At 37.6% G+C, this 23,191-nt stretch overlaps 1 protein-coding gene across 47 annotated transcripts in view; it reads right to left on the bottom strand.

The window, feature by feature from the left end:
* The window catches only part of Clasp1 (cytoplasmic linker associated protein 1), a 242,023-nt gene that overhangs the window by 217,939 nt on the left and 893 nt on the right, over positions 1–23,191 (bottom strand). The window lies entirely within an intron of this gene.

Genomic DNA, 23,191 nt, shown 5'->3' with positions numbered 1-23,191 from the left:
TTGCTTTGCATGTGACTGAAACTGTCCAAAGTTTAAAAGATGTTTATAACTCACTCTTTTAAAAAATGTTATAAAAATTTAACTTAAGTTGGAAGTGATGGTGCACACCTTTCATCCCTGCTATTCAGGAGGCTGAGGCAACAGAATTATAACAAGTTCAAGGCCAGTGTGGGCAGCTTATAGAGATGTTGGCTCAAAATAAAATTTTAAAAAATATATTTGAAGGGCTAGGGATATAACTAATGTAAGGGCCAGGGTTCAATTCCCAGTGGCACCAAAAAAAAGGGGGGGGAGGTTAAAAAAAATGTATATATATATATAGCATTCAAAACTTTTATTTGAATTGAGTGTGGTGACACACCCCTGTAATCCCAGCACTTAGGAGGCTGAGGCAGGATCACCCCAAATTCAAGACCAGCCTGGGATACACAGTGAGTTCAATGTCAGCCTGAAATACGTAGTGCAACCCTGCCTCCCAAAAAAGCCCATATGTGTAAAATCTATTTAAAAGCAAAACTAAAGTATGTAAAATAATAAAAGAAAATCTGAGTAATAGTTTTCTGAGTGCTTTCTCTCCTACTTAATAGTTTCTTCTACTTTTCGTATTTCCTAAAAAGATACTTTACAAGGCTCAACAGCAGTTACTTAACAATGACAACTTTATTAATCCAAAACAAAAACTTTACACTACTGATTTTTATTCTCCCAATGCAAAATATATGAACATATACACAGTACTGATATAAACATCAGCATACTAATGTGTTATATTACCTAGGCTGTTAAGCCTGGGCAAGAAAATTAGTAATGTAGATTACAGCTACCCAAAGAAGGCCTTCCGTGGAGATGACAGACCTCAGTAGAGAACCAGCTTTCTAAGAGGGAAACAGCACCACAGACAGGGTGTGGCCAACATGCTGGCTCCTCTATGAAGAGAAAATTCACATTTCCACTCAAATCTGCCAACACTTTACAGAGAGCTTCACTTATAGCTTCATAGTCTTGGCCATTTTTCCCCCTTTTCTGTTTATTATAGTAACAAAAAATAATCAGATAACTGAATCTCAATAGCTTCTTACATTTTCTAGTAACAGCTCTACCACATATCACATACCATTAAATTCACCCTAAAGTCAGCATTTTATTGCAGTCAAAGTTGTACAACTATCACCACTGATTCACAACATTTCGGTCATCTCAAGATGATACATGTTATTAGCAGTCACTCCCTTGCCCTCTTTCTCCAAGCCCATGAAAACAACTCACCTTTGAGAATACTTGGCTATTTGGGACATTTCATATAAAGATATAAAATATGTGGCATTTCTCTTCCGGAATCTTTCACTCGGCACACTTGTTTTCAAGGTTTGCCCATACTGCAGTATGTCTCAGTACTTCACTCATTTTGTAGCTAAACAGTATTCCATTATATGGACATGCCACGTATTGGTTTTTGGTTGATGAACTGGACTATTCTGGACTATTTCTACCCTCGGCTACAATGAATAAAGTCACTATGAACATTTCTGAACAACTCACCAACACTTGTCATTGCTCCTCGTTTTACTGAAGCCACCCTAGTGGGTGTATTGGTACCTACTGTGCTTTGATTTGCATTTCCCTATGGAATAAGCATTTTGAACTTTTTCTCATGGCAACAGTAGTCATTTGGGCATCTTCTTTGGAGACACTGCTAATCAAATCTTTGGTGGTATTTTAGCTGGGCTATGTATCTTTTTATTATTCATGAGCTTTTAGATATACTCTGGAAAAGAATCCTTTATAATGTCTTGATTTGCAAATCTTTTCTGTAAATCTGTGGACTGTTTTTTCATTTTCTGGATGGTACCATTTAAAATGAAGTTTTTATTTGGATGAAAAACAACTTATCTACTTCCTTTTTTTTCTTAGGTGCATGTGGATATCCAGTTCTCATCACCATTTACTGAAAAAACTACTCCTTCCCCACTGAACTGTCCTTGCACCCTGCTGAAAAAAATCAACTGACCATAAATGTCAACATTTATTTTGGGACTCTCCATTCATCAGTATGTCCATCCTTGTAAAAGCGCCTGATTGTTTCAAATGCTGTAGCTCTGTAGCAAGCTATGTCAGTCTTTCAACTTTGTTCTTTTTCAAGACTGTTCTGGCCATTCAGGGTTCCTTACATTTCCATAGAGATTTTAAGATTGGTTTGTCAGTTTCTGCAGAGGCAGCTGGGATTTGAATAGAGATTATGTTGAATCTGTAGATCAACATGGGGAGTACTGCCATCATAATATTAAGTTTACCAATCCATGAACACAAGACGACATGTCATTTTTTATTTTTTATTTATTTTTGGGGGGGGGGCACCGGGGATTGAACTCGGGTCCTTGAGCTTGAAAGGCAGGCCACCGAACCGCTGAGCTAAATCCCCGGCTACAACATGTCATTTATTTAATCTTTAACTACTTTCAACTGTTTTATAATTCAGTGTATGTTTCACACCTTTAACTTTAGCACTAAATTTTTAAATTCTTTTTATGCACTATAAATTGTTTTCTTAGTTTCATTTTCACACTATTCACTGCAAGTATATATGAATACAACTGATCATCATATATTGATCTTGCTGAACTCATTTACCAGTTCTAATAGTTTTGTTGGTTTTGTTTTGTTGTTGTTTGGTTTTCTGAGACAGAGTCTTGCTGTGTAGTTCAGACTGAGATTGGACTCATCATGCAGGCCAGGCTGGACTTCAGATCATGGCAATCCTCCCACCTCAGCCTCCTGAGTGCTGGGATTATAGGTGTGAGCAAGCACGCCTGGCAAGTTGTAACAGTTTTGCAATGGATTCTTGTTTTTTGGTTTTTTGGGGGTTTTTCTGGTACCAGGGATCAAACTCAGGACCCTGTGCTTGTGAGGTAGACAGTGGCACCACTGAGCTAAATCCCTGACCCTACAATGGATTCTTTAGGATAGTCTCCACATGTATTTCCTTTGCAATCTGGATGGTTTTTCCTTTTTCTTAAGTGTACAACACTTTTTCCTGTACAATACTGAACAGAAGTAGCAAAAAAAAAAGGAATAACCTTATCATATTCCTGATCTTAGGAAGGCAACATTTAGTCTTACTTCCTTAAGTATGATGTCAGTCAAATCACAGAAGTACCCTTCCATTCCTTATTTGTTTAGTACTTTTATCAAGAAGGTATCTTAGGTTCTGTCAAACATTTTTCCTGCAGCTACTGAGATGATCTTGTAGTCACTGTCTTTTATTAATATTGCACATGAGACTGATCTTCAGATATTATACCAACCTTACATTCCTTGGATAAATTCCACTTAGTCATAGTTTACAGTCCTGACACATTGTTAGATTCAGTTTGCTAGTATTCCGAGGATTTCTGCATCTATATTTATAAGGGTTACTGTACTCTAGTCCTGTTTCCTGGTGATATCTTTGCTTTTTGTACCTAGTGAATAACATCCTTGTAGAGGTGACCCGGAAAGTCTAGCCTGTATTTTGAAAGAGTTTGTTATGAATTTATGTTAATTCTTCATTAAATATTTGGTAGAATTACTAAATGTAAAATCATCTGGGCTTTATATGTGAGATTTTTGATTATTAATTCAATCTCTTCATTTGTTTTTGGTATATCCAGATTTTCTATTTCTTCTTGAGACAATTTCAGTGTCTTTCTAGAAATGTGCATATTTCATCTCAGTTGTCTAACTTGTTGACATATAATTGTTCCTAATATTTCATAATGATCTTTTGTTTACCCTCTTTAAGGTCAATAACTATATCCTTTTCTTCACGTCTGATTTTAGGGGTCTTGTGGAGTTTTTCTGTTTTGTTTTTTTTAATTTTGTGAGGATGTAATGAGAAGGTGGCTTTCTGTGACCCATAAAGAAAAGTCTGAGGAAACAAAACCTACTAACACCTTGATCTTGGACTTCTGGACTCCAGAACTGTGAGAAAATAAATTTCTGTCATTTTAGCCACCTGGTTTTGGGACACTGTGCGATGGCAGTGCAAGCCAAGTGATACTGGAGGGAATAGCATAGGAGCTCAGCATCTTTAGACACATCCTGGGTTTAGGAGCATTCTGAGGTCTTACCCAGTTCTCAAAATCTTCTTTCCCTTATGTTTTCTCCTGCACATTAAGTCTGTCTCAAGCACAAAACAAATCCCATCTCTTCAGATCTCCAGCATCGTCTCCAGCCACTGCATCAAGGTTGGAGCTGTATCCCTTTGTCCCTTGATGGCTGCTAAACTGGGTTTCTGAGAGGCAGTTCTCACTTGAGTTCTGCCTCAGTCTCAATTCAAAATCAGAATCGTGGGTCTTTTTCTTGGTCAGTCTAGCTTAAGGTTTGTAAATTTTGCAATTTTTATTCTGCCCATTTTCTCTTCTTTTTTCCTCTATTTTCATTATCTCCCATCTAGTATTTATTTTTCTCCCTTTAGCTTACTTTGAATTTAGTTGTTCTCTTATTAATTCTTGAAGTGGTTAGGTAATTGCTTACTGAGACTATTACTGGTTTATCGAGACTTTTCTTTTTAACACAGACATTCTGAGTCATACATTTCCCTGTAAGCACTGCCTTTGTCACATCTTCTAATTATATCCTACTTTTTTTTTTCAGGGAACATAGCTGGTGTCCAATAAACACTGATTACAATCAGTACCAGGATTTTATTTAATTATGGTAAAAGATACCTAAGATTTACCATTTCACCCATTTTAAGTGTATGATTCCACGTTTACAAGCATTACCACCATGATATACTTTATTTTGTTTGCATTTACCCCAAGTATTTTCTAACTCTTCTTGTGATTTTTCTTTGAGCAATCTGTGATTTAGAAGTATATGCTTTAATTTCAACATATTTGTGAATTTCTAATTTTTTCTTCTATTAATTTCATTTCACTATGGTCTGAGAACATACTTTGTATGATTTTTAACTTATTTTGAATATATTGAGGCTTGTTTTGTAATATAACCTATGGTCCATCCTGGTAAATGTCCATATGTTCCTGAAAATAATGTATATCCTACTGTTAGGGGGTGTTCTACAGATGTCTGCCCCTTAATGACTTAGAATCTGTTTCCCTGTATCTAAACTAGGTTTAAGGAAATGAAGTGTGCCAATAATCTAAATCTCAAATTTTTTATTTATCAGTTTTATACTGACTATTGAGTTTATATATCCTTTTAAAGATATTCTCTTTAAAACACAATCTTGGCTTCTTGAACCACATGAAACGTTCGTTTCTTGCAGCAAAACCTGCTCAAAAGCTTGAACAGGAAAGTGCATTTATGGTAATTTGAGAGATTTTCTAAGATGTTTCTAAACAGGATAATTCACAGACTTAGGTAAATAAGAAAAAAAGAGGAGCATCTGATATGTCACTTGATAGTATGACAGCTGACACAGCCATCCTAAACTTCCCAAGGGAGCTGGTTATACTCAGTTGAAAAAAAGAAAACCAATTAAGAACTGGGTATTTAATGTGAAAACAGGTGTAAGAACGCTAGGATATAAAATGTAGATGAGTTTTTCTCTGTTACTGAGTAAAACAGTCAAGGTATAATGCAGCTGTAGTTTACAGTTGGCTTTCACTTCAACAACTTAAAATAAGCATGGTGAGCTGAGATATGGCTCAGTAGCGGAGCAGTTGCCTAACATTTATGAGGCCCTAGGTTTGATCCATAATACTACAAACAAATGCTGTAAATAAAAACAAAATAAGCATTGCTAGTCCACATATGAAACAGCATTTTCCAATTAATTAAGTGATCATACAAATACCAAATATAAAACTTCTGTAAATATTATTACCAAACCTATTTTGTGTTTTGGATTTTTGTTGTTTGTTTTGGTTTGGTTTCGGTTTTTTGAAATATGTAGTTCAGGCTGGTCTTAAACTCACTATGAAGCCCAATCTGGCCTCGCTGTTCCTCCTGTCCTGGCCTAAAAGGTGTGCACCACCACACCTTGCCAAACCTATTTTACAGAAGAGAACAGATTCAAAGATTTGGAATTAAACTGACTTGTAGGATCATACAAGTATGAAACAGAACCAGGATTTGAACCAAGGTTTCTAACTACAAATCCTGGGCTATCTCCATAAAATTGCCAGTTTCTCCACACCAACAATACACACAAGTCTGAGTATGACACACACATGTACATATAATTTATAAAAAGGAACCATAAAAGAGGAAATGTGCACATCCTTAATGTTCTCAAAGAAGAACAGAAGAGCCTGAACAGGGAGGAGCACCTAGTACCTGGCCTACCACTGTGTACTATGCAACGGGTCCATAAAGAACAAATGAAAAGGAGGCCCTAGGAAAGGGGTCAGCAACCTGTAGCTCCAGGGTTCATTGGTATTTCTCAATGAAAAGCCAAAGACAGGACCCAAGAATAAGAAAAGAGAAGAGGTAGGAGGACAGAAGAACAATGCAGTGGGAAAGGAACAGCATCAAGTAAATATGCACCACCACTGAGGGAAAATGAGAAAACTCTTTTATGCAGCTTATTATAAATCTGTAATTATTTCAAAATTAAAGTTTAAAAAACAAGAAGAAAAAAATTTGAAAAACACACTTGACATAATCAGGCTTTTGGTCCTAGTTTTCTAAATTCAATAAATACCTAATGTGCCAGACAATCTGCCAGCACTGCCCTCAATAAGTTCCAAGTACACTGGGCAGAAAACAAGTAAAACATGTAGTCCAACACAGTGTATCAAGATGCTTTCCTGCCAGACTCTGGTTTTCTGATGACTCCTTAGTGCACAGAAATAAAAGGAAATACTACACAGAAAGTGAGACAACTACAAAGGCATCACTGGACATCGCTTAGATATACACTGGTCTTATGGAAATACAGTCTTCTGTTTATGGTGCCTGTTATGGTTTGGATCTAGATGTCCCCCCAAAGCCTCATGTGGTCATAGGCTCAATGTAGAGTGTGTGAGGCTGGATTGATTCACTGTGCAATGTTAGGCTCAAAGGCACTAGGATTAAGGAAGGGTGTGAGTGATTCCCAACACAAGTAGTCTAAATAAGATAACAGGGGCAGGAAGATGCAGTTAATCTCTCCCGTTACCTTTGCTGCCTTGTGTGCACCATGTTATGTCTGCTATGCCATGCCTATTTGTCACTCAATCAGCTGACTACGGTCTGAAACCTCTGCAATTTGTAAGGCAAATAAACCCCTTCCCCTTTAACTTTTGGTGCCAGGTAGTTTATCTCAGGAATTAGAGAAAAGTAACTAACACAGTGAGTGCCTCACCCTCCAAACCCATTTTCCTTTCTCCCATTCCTTGCTCCAGCCAAGATTCACAGTGAGGAAAGGGAACCTGATGGACTAGGAAATACTTTATATAGAGTTACACAGCTTTCAAGGGTAAGGAGCCCTGTGCTTGCTGAAGGAAGAAAACTGATATGAGAGATTCAGAACCTCATTTATTCATTGACAAATCAGATATTACTGGATTTACTTCAGATCTTTTGAATGCAATATAAATAAAATGTCAGGGAAAAATAATTTGTAACATCAGCTAGGAATGACAGACCACTGAAAAGTCAACTTCATATACTACTTCCTAACCCTCCCTTGATCATAATTCAAACACATACACTTTAAATCTGTACTTTACTAAGCTTCCATTTAACAGGGAAATTTTGCCATATTTCTCAGTCAAACTGTAGACACTGCAATTAATAAAATAACATGCTGACCTTCATGTTTTATGGATTAATGGAAATTTCTAAAAGCACAGAGACATGTGCCTTAACAATACTGACATAAAAAATATTAACATGTACCAAATTGTACTACACACAGATACTGTACTCAGTTATCAAACTGAATTGTGATTGCTTCAATACTGTTCTAACACTCACTGATTCCCATTCACTATTAACATAGTTTCTTTAAAACACAAAAAAAAAACCAAAACAAACCTAAAAATCACTCCAGTTCTACATTTAAACAAAAAGCAATTAAAAATGTAATTGAGCCAGGCATGGTGCCATATGCCTATAATCCAGCACTGAGGAGGCTGAGGGAGGGAGGTTGCAGCAAGTCTGAGGCCAGCCTAAGGCTACATAGTGAGTTCAAGGCCAGCTGAATTACATAGCAAGATCCAGTACCCCCCCAAAAAAGGGTAAATGAATATAATCAGATATAAGCTTTAATCAAATATACTGCTGATTAAAACTAAGAATTAATCTAAGGAAATAATCTGTCTAGTATGCCATAATGTGTATATAGTATAAAGTTGCTTTTTGCAGCTACTCATAAAAATTCATCAAATATTCGTAAAATATTTCAGAATCAAGGAAGAAAGAAACTATAATACATCCAAAAACAACAGATCATGTAGCTACTAAGAGTGACAATACACTGTTTTTATTAGCCCTATAAATCAATCAATACAATCATTTTAGTGAAAATAAGCAAACTAGAAAACAGTAATTTTATGCCATTTTTGTTTAGAAAATAAAAAGTAAGCTGAACACAGTGGCCTGAGCCTGTAATCTCAGCTACTCAGGAGGCTACCTAGGAAAACCACTAAAGCCTATAAGGCCAAGACCAGTGTAATGTTTGACTGTGTGTCCATTTCAGGACTTGGTGAAGAGCAGCTTAACTAAGTCAGCTCAGCAATTCAACACTCTAGTGTGTGAAAGACCCACCCTAGGGCAGCTCAACACCTGGACGGTATAAAGGGGAAATGAGGAAGGACAGATCTGCTTCTGCTCCTTCGGAGGAGCTCCATCTTTGCCTTCACCTTGGAGTCATCTCTTGGCTTCCAGCAGTCTCTTCAGCATCTGGAGCAGACCCCAGCCTTCTGGGGCAGACTCCTCAGCCGTCCATCACAGACCCATTAGCCTCCTCGTACAGACTCACCAGGACACTGCAGTGAGCTCCAGACCTCTGACTACATCCTTTGGCCTCTAGTATGTAGACAGAACCTCTGTACTCTTCCTCATTTGCCTCTGTGGATGGCCACTGTGAGCCAATCTTGTAAATTCACATATATTTATATATCATTATATCTGTTCCTCTAGTAAATATTGACCGATACAACTAGCATAGGCAACATGGTGAGATCAAGCTCAAAAACAAAAAAGTATCCACTTATATTCTTCACTCATAGAAAAGTATGGCAAAGATACACTAAAATGTTAATACTATATTTTTGAAAATTAAAATGTACTATTTATAATAAAACAAAAAAATGTTAAAAAGAGCAATGGTGGTACTAATAAAACAATACTGCAGCCTTTACAAAGCTCATGTAGGGGCCAGGGATTTACCTCAGTGGCACCACACCTGCCTTGCAACCGCAACGTCCCGAGTTCGATCCCTGGTACCAAAAAAAAAACAAAACAAAACAAAACAAAAAACACCTTATGTAATGGTTTGTACATACATAGACCATCTGGAAGCCTGTTTAAGAAACTAAACCCTGTGGCTGCATCCAGGGACGGGATGTGGGTGAATAAAGAGGTGAAGAAAACATACTTTACTGTCTCCCTGCATACCTTTAAACTTTTAAACCATGTATTACTTATTTTAAAAATGTAAGTTTTATACATGAGGAAGTACAGCATCTGTTCATATTTTCTAGCTAAACTATACCCTATCCAATAAATAATAGAAAGTTGGTCATAGATTTAAATAGAATTATAATCTTTGTAGAAGAGCCATCATCAGGTATTATACCATGAACTGAAAAAAACGAAACAAGTAGTGATTCAGGAAATTGAATCTAGTACTCATATCCAGAAGGCAGCACTGGAAACATGCAGAAGGAAACAAAGCTATTCCTGAGCCTTGTCCAGCCATGGAATACTTACCAAGTCCAAAAGACAAAAACAAGTCTTCAGTTCCCTATCCACGCCCCCATACAAGGGACTGGACCCATGTACTTAGCACAGAGCTGTGTCCAGCTCATTCATTCATTCATGCACTCGAGACAGAGTCTCATTAAGTTACCCAGGCTGGGCTGAAACTGACAAACCTCCTGCCTCACCCTTCAAGTAGCTGGGATAACAGGTGTGTACTGATGTACCTGGCCTCAGTTCACTTTTGATCAATGAACTATAGCCATGCTTTAATTCAAAAATGACATATGACATGGTTAAATGATATTTTGAAATTACACTTTCAAATGTATTAAATACAGAACTCTTATTACAGGTTGGCTTTTGTTATAACCTCTAAGATGAACAATCTGGCACTATCTCTCAAAATTTCATGACACATAATCTTTAACCCAAACTGTGAATATCTGGAAATTTAGATACTTATGCATATGAAAAATAACATTATAGAATTATGCTTCATAGCATTATTTACAAATGCAAGAGATTTAAAAAAAATAAAAGTTAACCTAAAGAAAGCTCAGCAAGTTATGATTTTACATATAATATCATAATAGTCAGCTATACTAATTAAAAAATTAAAGAGACTTGGGAGGCTGAGGCAGGAGGACTGCTGTGAGTTCAAGACCAGCCTGGGCTACATAGCGAGTTCCAGGTCAGTCTCAACTACATAGTGAGACACTGTCTCAAAAAACCAAAAAAACAAAAAAAATTAAAGAGAAGGCTAGGCTAGGGGTACAGTCAGTGGTAGAGCACTTACCTAACATGCATAAGGCTTCTGGGGAAGATTAGATGGCAGATAGGAGGGAAACTTGACATTTTAAATTATGTGTATATATTACGTACCTGTTCAAAAATGAATATTTTACACAGAAAAATTTCATGCATTTAGCTACAGTATTCTCACTTCCATGTAACTTAAGCAAGATGAAAAGAACTCCCTCTGCAAAAATAACAATTCAATTCGCTCATAACAAAAAGGGACACAATGGCTGGGGATGCAGCACAGTGATGGAGCTTCTGCTTAATATGTGTAAGGCCCTGAGTTCAATCCTAAGCCCTGGGAAAAGAAAGAGTTACAAGAAATGTCCCCTAGATATTGTTATAATTCCATAGTCCACAATGCATGTAGTAAGCTTATAACTACAATGACAAATACAGTGTATTAATGCCATCATTATCAGAAGCAAGTGTAACAGCAACCAATTTCCCTAAAGGACAATGTCTAACTCCCAGCCCCAAAATTTCAAAATTGAATTACTGACCATTTGATTCAAGAAAAGATCTGAAAATAGAAGAGTTCTGATTTTATCATGATCTGAGGCTCTAAATGATGTTAGTTTCAGCCTTCTTCTCTCAGCAAAGGTACCTTCTTGACTTCTGTGGACACTTCACAAAATTAGAACATGGTATGAATATTGCCCAGAGTCAGTTTCCTCATCCCATGGTCATGAGCTATGTCCCCAGGTAACAGGTCCATCATGAACGGAAGTCAAGAGACAGGCCAACAGTGCCAACCAAGAGCTGTACATCTGACTCAGGACCCTCACACCTTCAGGTCAAAACAGGAAGGGACCAAGTCTCTTTCGCCAGGGCCAATTATGAGACTGCTTTGTCTATTTTCTGCTGCTATAACAGAATAGGTAATTTATAAAGAATAGAAATTTATTTGGTTCACAGTTCTGGTGGCTAGAAAACCCAAGAACATGGGACAAACACCTAGTGAGGGACTTCTTGCTGCATCAAAACATGGCAGAGGACACCAGATCGAGAGGCACCCAGCGTGATAACTTCGGTCTTTCTCAATATAAAGCCCCTAATGCCATTGTGGGGGCCTCTCCTCATGATCCTATCTAATCCTAATTTCCCTCCAAAGAGGAATTTGGGGATTAAATTTCTAATACTTGAAACTGGAGACACATAATCAAGCACACCAGAACCTTTCCCTCTTTGGTCTTTCTGTAGTAGTATTCTTAAGGCATTGAATCATTACCATCTCACTTGTCTGTCTACCTTTCCTCTTAGACACAGACTTCTCTGGAAATAAGGCTGAGACCTTTCTCTTTGTTCTTAACTACACTAACAAAGTCTGTTGAAAATTCTGACCAAGTTACATAGTTTGTTCAGTCTCAACTATTTGTCACTTAGAATAATTCTCTTACTTAATGGCAGCAGTTTTTATTAAAGGCTCTATATTTTTAGGCCCAATTCTTATTAATACACTTTCTGCATCCCTTCCTTTTCCTATCCACCCCAAAAGAGGTCATAACCAAATGATGATAATGAGATAGTCCCATTTCCCAGTGTTGAGTCATTCTTTCATGATTCTATAAAACTGTTACTATAAAATTCATCCAAATATTGTCATTTTGTCCACACAAACGCTCCTTTGACAATTTCAGACATCTACTCCAATTTCTGAAAAGAATGATGGAATAGAAAGCTTTTTCTATGGTGTTTACTTTAGAAATGCAGTTCTAGGCCACAAGCAATGTGCCTGGCATGCCAATCACTAATAATCAGTAAACTCAACAACGTAAGCTACAATGTCACACTAACCATATTAGCCTAGCTCAATCAGATCAGTTTTTTGGTTGTTGGGTATTTTTTTTGCTTTGTTTTGTTTTGTTTTGTTTTTGTGAGATAGGGTCTCACTAAATAGTCCATAGTTCAAGCTTGATTTGCTATGCAGACCAGGCTAGGCTTGAACTCCCATCAGTCTCTTGACTGCTGGTACAACAGGCACGCACCAGCATGCTCGTCTGACAGCATTCTTTTTAAAGGGCCACCCTTCTCTGAATGGGAGCCTATGCCTGGAGGGTAATGTATTCAGTAAAATAAAGATTTTGTGGATCAAACTTTGCAGGCAAATGATGTACACCAGGTATATAGATTCAGATATATACCAGCCCAACTTTTCCCTAAAGAAGAATGGAGGTAGTAAAAGAAAACAACATCTCTCCTTCCTACTCTTCTAACATAAACCATTAGTCCTAAGAGAATTTAAGCTCTTGATATGTCACTTCGTTGATTGACAATTATCTTTAAAACATATGAAATACTATATCTGTTCTGTCCTCTGTGATGTTATTGTGTTTGGAATTAGAAAATAAAAGGATTTTTTTTTTTGTTTCCACTCTTAATAGGATCTTCCAAAGTAAACAATTGTTAAGTAGCCTGTATCTCAGTGTTTACATAACAAGATACTCAGAAACACCTACTTAGAAGGCAAAAATCTACTGAAAAACAAAATACCACAGGCCAGGCTTCATGATGAGCTTCCTTTCACTGCACCCAGACTGCAGATTACAAAATGGACTCCCAAAGGAAGCCTCACTGCCCATGACAAGTAACACTAGACACCACAGAACACTGCAGTATGATAGGGGAAATATGATAACAGAGACCCAGAGAGAAGCAGCAGATACTTCTCCACTAGTTAACCTTCAGAATTCCTATACAACCAAGAAGAATTTTCTAATGTCACTGATTTCATTTTTTGTTAGAAAAATACATGCTCATTTCACAAACTCAAAATAATTTTGAAACTAAGTATCTGTTAAAAAGGAAAAAGCAAGGTCAAATCATACAACAAACATAAAAAACATCACCCTAAAATGAGTAAAGTTCCCAATTTAAAAATCAGTCACCAGAATCATGTATAATTTAAATGTGTTTCAGACACACATGAAATATGCCCTACTACCTGATGTTTATCCAAATACTATCTGTCACCCTCCAAAATTCCTAATGCATTGAAAGACCTATCAATCCCTATATTTGGGGAAATGACTTTAAAAGACCTGAGTAAAAAACCTAGAATTCTTTAACACAGAGACCAATAATCTTCTAAGGAAGATTTTCATCAACTATCTAAATGTATTCATAATGATCTGTTCAGCATCACAATTCATCAATAAAGGTTAAAGACAACACTGGAGTACCACCAAATTAGGCAACACAGTGATTAAGGGCAGTACCAGATTAGGTACTGCAGCAACATCTCAACAACAAAGAAGGAAATTGGGAAACATGTACAGCATACACTCATACTCTGAAGGTACTTAAAATCTATTTGTGGAATACAAGCTATTTCAAAGTTAAATAGGAGGCTTCAGGCATAGCTCAGTGGCACTGTACATGCTTAGCAGATAGATATAAGTAAGGCTCTGGGTTCAATCCACAGTTCCCAAACTAAAATAAAATCACAGGGCCAGGGATTTAGCTCAGTGTTTCCACTGCCTGCCTCGCAAGTGCAAGGTCCCAAGTTCGATCCCTGGTACCAAAAAACAAAAGAAAACAAAACAAAACAAAAATCACAGTTAAATAACAACTCATATTTATTAAATGTCTCAGATATCAAGAGACAAGGCAATAGCACACATAAAATATTCATGTATCCTGTTTTAAAGGAAGAAGACGGGATGTGGCATCCAACAAAGTCAAACACCCAAAGTAAAATATAAATGACACTGACAAAGATGTAAGAATTAATTAATTACATAGACCGTAAGCTTTTATTAGTTTTCAACAAATGGTGCTATGATAATCAGATGCAAAAAAAAAGAACTGGAATTCCCTACTTCACACCATGTACAAAAATTAACTCAAGTAGATCAAGGACCTCAATATAAGAACTAAAATTACAAAATATTAGGGCTGGGGATTTAGCTCAGTGGTTCCGGCGCCTGCCTCACAAGGACCTGAGTTCAATCCCTGGTACCAAAATATATATATAAAATATTAGAAGAAGGGCCAGGGATTTAGTTCAGTGGTGGCACCGCCTGCCACGCAAGCTCAAGGAACTGAGTTCGATCCCTGGTACGCCCCCCAAAAAAGATAAAATATTAGAAGAAAACACGTGGATATATCGTTATTACTTTGGATTTGGCAACAAATGCTTAGAGATGGCACCATAACTACAAGCAACAAAAGAAAACACAGCTATATTGGACTTCATTGAAATTTAAAACTTTTGTGTCAAAGGTCATTATCAATAAAGACAACATAAGGAGTAAAAGAAAATATTTGCAAATCACATATCTGATAAGGGATTTATACTAGAATAGACAAGAAACTTCTAGAACTCAGTAACAAAAAGACAAGCCCTGTGCAGTAGCACACTACCCAGTACTTTGGGAAGCTGAGGCAGAAGGACCTCGAGTTTTAGCCCAACCTAGGTAAACTATGACTTAGCAAAACTATGTCTCAAAATAAAAAATTTAAAAAAAAGCTAGGCATATAATTCAGCGTGAAGGCCCTAGTTTCAATTTGCAGTATCAAAGATAATAATAATAACCAATTTAAAAATGGGCAAAGGATTTTAACAGACATTTCTCCAAAGTATACACATGACCAATAAACACATGAATAGCTACTCAACACCTTAATCATTGTGGAAATTCAAATCAAAACTCCAATGTGATGCTACGTCACACATTCTATAAATAAATATAATAAAAGTAAATTTTATGAAACAAAATCATAAGTATTGGTGAGGCTGTAGAGAACCTGGAACTCCTGTGCAGTGCTGGTGAGAATATAAACCGGTACAGCCTCTCTGAAAAGCAGTCTGACATTTGTTCCAAAAAGCTAAATACAGATTTACCACATGACCCAAAAGTTCCACTCCAAGGTACACACCCAAAGGAATTGCAGAGATTCAAAGAGATATTTGTACACCACATATACTGCAGCATTATTTACAGTAACTACAAAGTAGAAACATGCCAAATTTCATCAACAGATGAAAAAATTATGGTATATCCATATAACACAATATTATTCAGCAATAAAAAAGAAATGGCATTAAGATACTATATATGAGGGCCAGGGATTTAGCTCAGTGGCACCGCACCTGCCTTGCAAGTGCAAGGTCCTGAGTTCAAGTCCCAGTATTGAAAAAAAAATACTATATATGCTATGACACAGATGAATCTTGAATACATTATGCTAAGCAAGATTAGCTAATCACAAAAGGACAAAGATTGTATGATTCCACTGACATGAAAAATCTGGAATAGGCAAATCCATGGAAACAAAAAAAGATTAGAAAGTACCAGGGAGTAGGGGAAAGAGGAATAAGGTGTTAACATCACAGGAAGAGTTTCTATTTGGAGTGATGGGAAAATCTGCAAGCAGATTATGGGGACAGTGGCAAACTGTGAAAGTAATTACAGCCACTGAATTGTGTGGCCTATAATGGTATATTTTATTATGTGTGAAGCCCTGGGTTCAATCCATAGTGAGACATGCACACACATACACACATACACACATGCACATAATGAATTAAAAGGAAAAAAGTCTATATTAGGTCTTCAGTGACCTGGGTTATCTAAAGGTTGATTTCAAATCAGGGAATCTAATCTAAAAGGTACTTCTGGCATCAGATCTGAGCCTTAGGGAAACTCTTAATAGGAAGCTTCTCTCTCCCACAAGCCTTCTAACTAGGGAGTAGCCTTCAAATGCTGCCAAACAGCGGGAGGATACAGTACTTCTACAAAGGAAGCCTACTAACCTTTCATGAATGAGGAACAACCTGAGCTAGAAACAAAAAAGAGAAAAAAGGAAAGAGACAAATGGAAAGGAAGCCAAAGAATCTGAAAACCAAGCACTGCTACTCAGCAGCTGTGTGATCATGGATTATTTAATCGTTCTAAGCCTCAGCTTCCCCTCATGACAAAATGAAAATGGCACCCTCCTTGAAATGTTACTATAAGTTCTGGTACAAGGATGTCTAGAGCCCAAGGCAGTGATTGGCAAGTGGTGGGCATTAAACCTAGGACAGCTTTTGCTACTGTGACAATAAGATGGTCCATGTGCTAGCCTTAGGCCTACCAAAGGCTGAACAAGAAGTGGGTTCAGGTCTAGAAAACTTCATGACTTTTGAGGATTTAAATAAAACACAGCCACCAGCCCTATGAGATTTCTGAGAAGCTGTTTTAATGCAGTTCAACTTCTCTTACAAAGACTGGCTTATTGTTCCTAGAATGAGCCCAGCTTTTCTTCATTAGGAAGGGCACTGCTACACAATTCATTCTCTATACAACAGGCCTCTGTTAGCATGTCTGAGCAACTGTTCATAACAGTCTTCCTCTACACACAGAAAAGACACAATCTGAAGAAAATTAGCTAGAAAGTAGTCCCCAGAGGCTGCTCTCAAACTTTGGTGGCTTCATAAGCACTTATGGAACCTATTCAAAAAGAAAATGATACCTCACTCCCACTCACAGACGTTCTGATTACAAAATATCTCAGGCTGGGCCCTAGTACACAACAGTTTAAAGGAACACTTGAAGGTGGGTCACAAAACTGTTGTTAGGTCACATTCCAATATGGACAAATACACCAAGCTGTCCCACAAGGCAAGAGCTGCATTCTCTTCCTGATTACCCAGAAATGTAATGGTTTTGGAAATGCTAACGTCAAAGCCAAAAAAAAAAAAAAAAAGATCCATTATGTGCAGGCAATAACCAATAAAAGTTTCATACAGTAGTTCATACAAATATCTTTTGTGATTGCTTATTTTTCAAACAAACACAATATGAGCAATAATAAAGAAAAACAATATACTACTTCTCTATTAGTAGCTCAAAATATACTTCAACTGTATTAGCAAAAGGTGATAACTTTTGATTAACTGGTATATCTTTAGATTGTTAGGCAAATTATTAATATGTACAAATTTTTGGTCAGCAATCAGGCAATATGTACCAAAAATCATAAATATGATAATATCCTTCACACAAAAATCTTACTTCACTGAAATCATCCTATGGTAGTAATAATACGTTATATTCAAAAAGTCACTGTATTATACGTAATACCAAAACTAGAAATATCTGCATGTCAAGAATCTCAAATACCTTACCAAAATCTGTTTTATCAACTCATATATTGTATGAGAAATTTTTTAAAATGAAAATGACACGCCAAACATGGTGAGGCACACTGTAATCCCTGCACTCAGGAGGCTGAGGCAGGAGAACTGTCTCCAGTGCAAGACAAGTCTGGGCTACACAATGAGTCAAGGGACGAACCTCAACCACACAGCAACTCTGTCTCAAAAAAACAGAAAACACAAAACAAAAAAGAAAATGACGTATATTACATAGTAGCAAAGAAATTTTTCATAAAGTATTTAAAAACTAAACACTACAAAGAATGGACACCTGAAGAATCTCAAAAGGTGCTACATTAAGAAATAGGCTGGGGATTTAGCTCAGTGGTGCTGCTGCCTGCTTCGCAAGCACAAGGACCTGAATGCCAGCCCCAGTACCAAAAAAGAAAGAAAAAGAAAAAGAAATAACAGATAAGAGCGAGCCTATAGCTCAGTGGCAGAGCACTTGCTAGTACACACAAAGCCCCAGATCCAATCTCCAGCACTCCCCACTGCCCAAAGAAGGCTAAAGTTGAGATGGCCTTATTGGGATTTTCCCCCTGCTCTCTGGACTTCCCCTATTATTGCTATATTATTTTATTACTGTAACAGGACTATAAACACATTTAATTGATTCTGCCTAGAGTTTATTAAGTAGTTACAGAGACAGGAGGAAAGTGTAACACTGACCTCAGCTATCGTAAACAAAGAAGACTTACCCAACTGTGCCCTAGTAACAGATGACCACAAGGTCAGTTCTAGATTTTTTTCCCCAACAGATTCATCTTGGTAGATAAATATAAACATGAAACCTTAAATATATGTCTTTTAAAAGTAAGCATATATGTACCAAAGGAAAAGAGGAAATCTGGTTTGGCAGCTATTTGCATGGCAAAAAGACCAGAAGACTTTATGAACCACAATTTCAATAAAAGCCAACAAAATTATGTAGCTAAGAGAGCACGCGGTCCACATGAAAAGAACAGCAGGCTAAGAGACACAGGGCTCAGTTCTCCTCCTAGTTCCCCAGGCCATGGTCCCTCATCGGCAAACTGACAAGACAGTAACATGACCTTTGCCACCCACCTCACAAGTTTTGGAAGGGGACAAGAGGACTCTAATTTTTAAAAAAGTATTTTTAATCTACCTGTTTCTTTTATGAAGACACACATTTTTATCTCCACAGTATTTAAGATACATTCCAAACTGATAAATAGATGTTTCCACAGAGAGATCTGAGATGGGGAGGGCATGTCTTTCCCACTATCTGCGTCATTCAAGTCTTTGAGGAGGGTCTAATAAGTCTTTAAATCTGTAAAAGCTAATTCAATCACTGATAGCATAAATATAGAGTGTAGAGTTCTCAACCTTTGAGGTATTTAAGAACCATCAAGGGGTTAAAACTGAAGCTGCCTAGGTCCCATGCAGGTTTAACTGGTCAAAATCTCTAAATGGAAGAGAGTAAATAATCTAATAAGTTCCCAAAGTTATCCTGGTGACTTGATTTCTGTAACTACTACATTTTTATCAATATTAACTCTAACTATGGCATTTAATATCTGCCAGTCATTGTTCTCAGCACTTTAACCTGTTCTGTCATTTAATTCTTAAAACCATACAGTACATGCTATTAACAATGCCCTCCCCTTTCCTTTGTTTTTTAATGTGAAAACATTAGAATACAAATAAGTTGTTTAATTAGCTCAAAGTCACATGACTAGCTTGTGGCAGAGCCAGAACACACAACAAAGTTTGAAAATTATTAATATAGTGCCCTAAGAAAACAGCTGCATACTCTGGTCAGGTCCTATCAAAATCTTTTGTTTTACTTTATATTTTGAATTTTAAAACACTTTAAAAACAGAGTTGCCTAAAGAAAGCATGGTGAGTTTCCATTAGCCATGAAGGGGCTCAGGGGTACAGCTCACTGGTGGGGCACACTTAGTAGGGGGTCAGGCCCTGAGCTCCATCTCCAGCACCAAAAATAAATAAACCAGCAGGATACAAAGCATCTTGGGCTATCTGCCTACTTCCAATATAGCTGGCATCAGTTCATGCTATAGTTGCCTCCCCTTCTAGATAGTGAGCCCCTGAAATGCAGGAACTGCGAATGTGCTTTCAGCTGTACCTCCTGGTGCTTGGTGGCTAACACAAATTGGTTTAATAAGTAGTCTAACTGATAAATCTAGAGATGGCCTGATGTCTGTCCTGGAAAACACGAAAGGGTATTATGTGGAGAAGAAACAGACTTAATTCATGTTGCTGCAGGGGAAATAACTAATGTCAACAGGTAAAAGCATCTGGGCCAGATGTTGGCAGTCTAAAATTTTTCTGATAACCAACCCGTGCAGGAATAGAGAGGTACGCCTATAGTTTGAGGCTGATGATCAGAATGCAGCACACATAAAGTAAAAGTAATGTTAGATTACAGGAACTCAGAGCTCTCCCAAGGCTCAAATCCCATTAACCCACCTTTCATTTCTTTATTATTTCATATACACCATTTCACTATGTATACAATTAGTATAGTACAGCATTAGCAAGCAACAGTGGGCACCACAGGTGTTCTACAAAGACAATGTTTGCCCTCCAGGATTTAAAGAGTAAATGTCCAAGAGCCAGGGACTTAGCTCAGTAGTGCTGCCACCTGCCTCAAAAGTACAAGGTCCTGGCCAGGGATTTAGCTCAGTGGTTCTACTGCCTGCCTCACAAGTACAAGGTCCCGAGTTCGGTCCCCAGTACCCCCCCCCAAAAAAAAGAGAGTAAAGACTCTAGAATAAACCGAAAGAGGAACGTGATGTATACCACAAGAACAACAAGAAGTGAGGAGACTTCCAGGCAGGGATCAAGAAGCTAACAAAGCTGTTATGGAAGAAACGCCACCATCTGAGTACATCTGCGCTAGATCTTCAGGGACCCATGAGGACAGGCAAGATCTCACATGCCATTAGAATCTAGGAAAGCAAATCATTTGGTGTAGCAGTAATGGTTTGAGCATCAAGAGGGTAGGAAAACAAAAGAAGAAAGCTAAAAGCAATGAGTAAATTATGGTGTTTCAGTCCCCACCCTCTGAATTTAAGAAATTTTATTGCAGTAGTTACTGAAGGCTGACACACTAAATTCTAGAGATGAGTTAATCCAACACATACACATATTCTTTATGGATGATGCCCTCCTGGCACTGAATAAAGACAACTTATTTCACTTTTTAAATTACATTTTACAAGCCAGGCATGGTAATGCACGCCTGTAACTGCAGCACTTGAGAGGCTGAGGCAGGAGACTCACCATGAGTTTGAGGATAGCCTGGGCTACATAGTGAGTTCAAAGCCAGTCTCAACCACACAGCAAGATCCTGACTCAAAAGACAAACAAATAAAAAAATAATAATTATTATATTTTACAAATCAAAAACTGCATCATCGATTTTCTTCACTTTTTGTTTCTATTAAGATATTCTAATAGATACTTCTCTTATTTCAAAGAAATCTTTTAAATAATTGTCTATAGAACATTCATGTTTTACTTACTGTTTACTATTTCCATTCAATTTAACAACCAGACTTGCAGTTATCACAATTGATAGTTATTAAAACTAGCTCTAGGACTAATACTTACCCTTAAATAATTATAATATTTACCAATAGCACTATAAAACAGAAAGTATTAGTTATTTAGTCAGGGTGCAATGGTACACACCTGTAATCCTAGCACCCTGGGAAGGTGAGGCAGGAAGATAGCAAGTTCAAGCCCACCATGGATAATTTACGGAGAGTTGTCTCAAAATTTTAAAAATTTAAAAAGGTATGGCAAGGTAATTTAGTATAAAGGCCCTGGGTTAAACCCCTAGTACTGGAACGGGGGGGGGGCTGTTTACTTTAAAAGTGTTTTGAAATACAAGATGATTAATAAATGGAGCAAAAGTCCCAGGCCCAAGAAAGTATCTTACCTAACTTCTAAATTATGACATCATTCAAGAAAACAGAGTCAACAAAAACTGAAGCAAAAAAAAAAAATCTAAATCCCAAACCAAACAAAATATAACATATTTGAACAATAAACTTAATGTTCTTCTGACCAATCAGTTCTCACCACTCATGTAAACTATTTTAAGGATCTGAAATCTTGCTCTATAAAAAGTAAGTTCCCATCATCTAAACTACACTTGAGAGATGGCATCGCAGCACTTACTGAAGTGTAACACACCAAGCTGCAGAGTTTTGCTCTCTGTAAGTACCAAAAGATACTTTCCCCTCACATAGAGTTGAATCTGTGAGTTACTCAAAAGCTTGACACCCTAGGAGATCTGAGTTTTTCGGTTCTAATACAAATTTGTGGTGAAAACTTTGCCAAAGCCTATTGGCCACACCAGTTGTAACATGGACATACAATATTTGACACCTCCACCACCAAAAAAGTCTCTTCAAAGGAGTTCTGACTTTAGTTAGCCTTCGTTTAAACAATCAAAATCTATGGCTAATTAAAACATAAACAAAGAAAAGTCTAAACCAGGGCTACATGTGAGCCCATAGAAAACAATTATAAAAAGATTTGTGTTAACTGCTACGAAGGTACAATTAGACAATGTGGCAATTGATGAATAAGCAAACAGCTCATCAAAAGTTAAATCTTTCTTGCCGAGTGTACAATAAAAATAATATTCAGTTATCTGGGGCGTGGTGTTACTTCCCTTAGCTCCATGGTCTCTGCATCAAGTGTTACTCTTCTCCCTTTCTCCGCGAGGAAATGGGCCAAGAGCTCAGTAAATGACACAAATAACAGTAATACTGATAATTCCTAGGGCCAAAATTGATACTATCTCGTGGTACCTGAATATGGTGCATACAGGCACATGGCAGCAGGCGACTGTTCTTCGCTTCTCACCCTCCTGCATCCCTGACTCGCAAAGGACTGGAGAATCCAAAGCCCTCATTGCCACAACTACACATTAAAGTACCATGTTCAAAGAGCACACCGGTGCTACGAATAAGTCAGCAATTAACGAAGAAACACCACTGTACAGAAACGCACCTCGATGCAACACGTTTGAAGCTTCGTTATTGTTTAATTTTAGAATTACGCACAACTATTCTTTAAAATATTATGTAATAAGTTAGATTCTGGAAAAACCCCATACTCGGCAGAGCAGCTTAGAAAAACGGAAAGCAAAATTAGATTAGCTCCACTGTAGCCAACCGGGCCAATGTGCAGGATCACACACTCATCCTCGTCAGAGCGTCTGCCAACACCAAAGAACAACAAAGGCAAGTTGAGGAGGCTGCACAGGCTCAACTCAGCACTTGTCTGCTTTCCCAGCTTTGGAAAGAAGCTCTCTGGGGGCCCCCAGGAACCAAGGGGACCCAGCGCATCCCACCCGGGCGGCTGCTCCCCGCGGCGCGGCCAGCTCCGCTTTTGTCT

The sequence above is a fragment of the Fukomys damarensis genome, unplaced genomic scaffold (genome assembly GCF_012274545.1).
Source record: "Fukomys damarensis isolate Sample0158 unplaced genomic scaffold, DMR_v1.0_HiC HiC_scaffold_29, whole genome shotgun sequence".
NCBI classification, from domain to species: Eukaryota; Metazoa; Chordata; class Mammalia; order Rodentia; family Bathyergidae; genus Fukomys; species Fukomys damarensis.
Note: the sequence above shows the minus strand (reverse complement) of the source record. Positions and strands in the feature narration are given on the sequence as shown.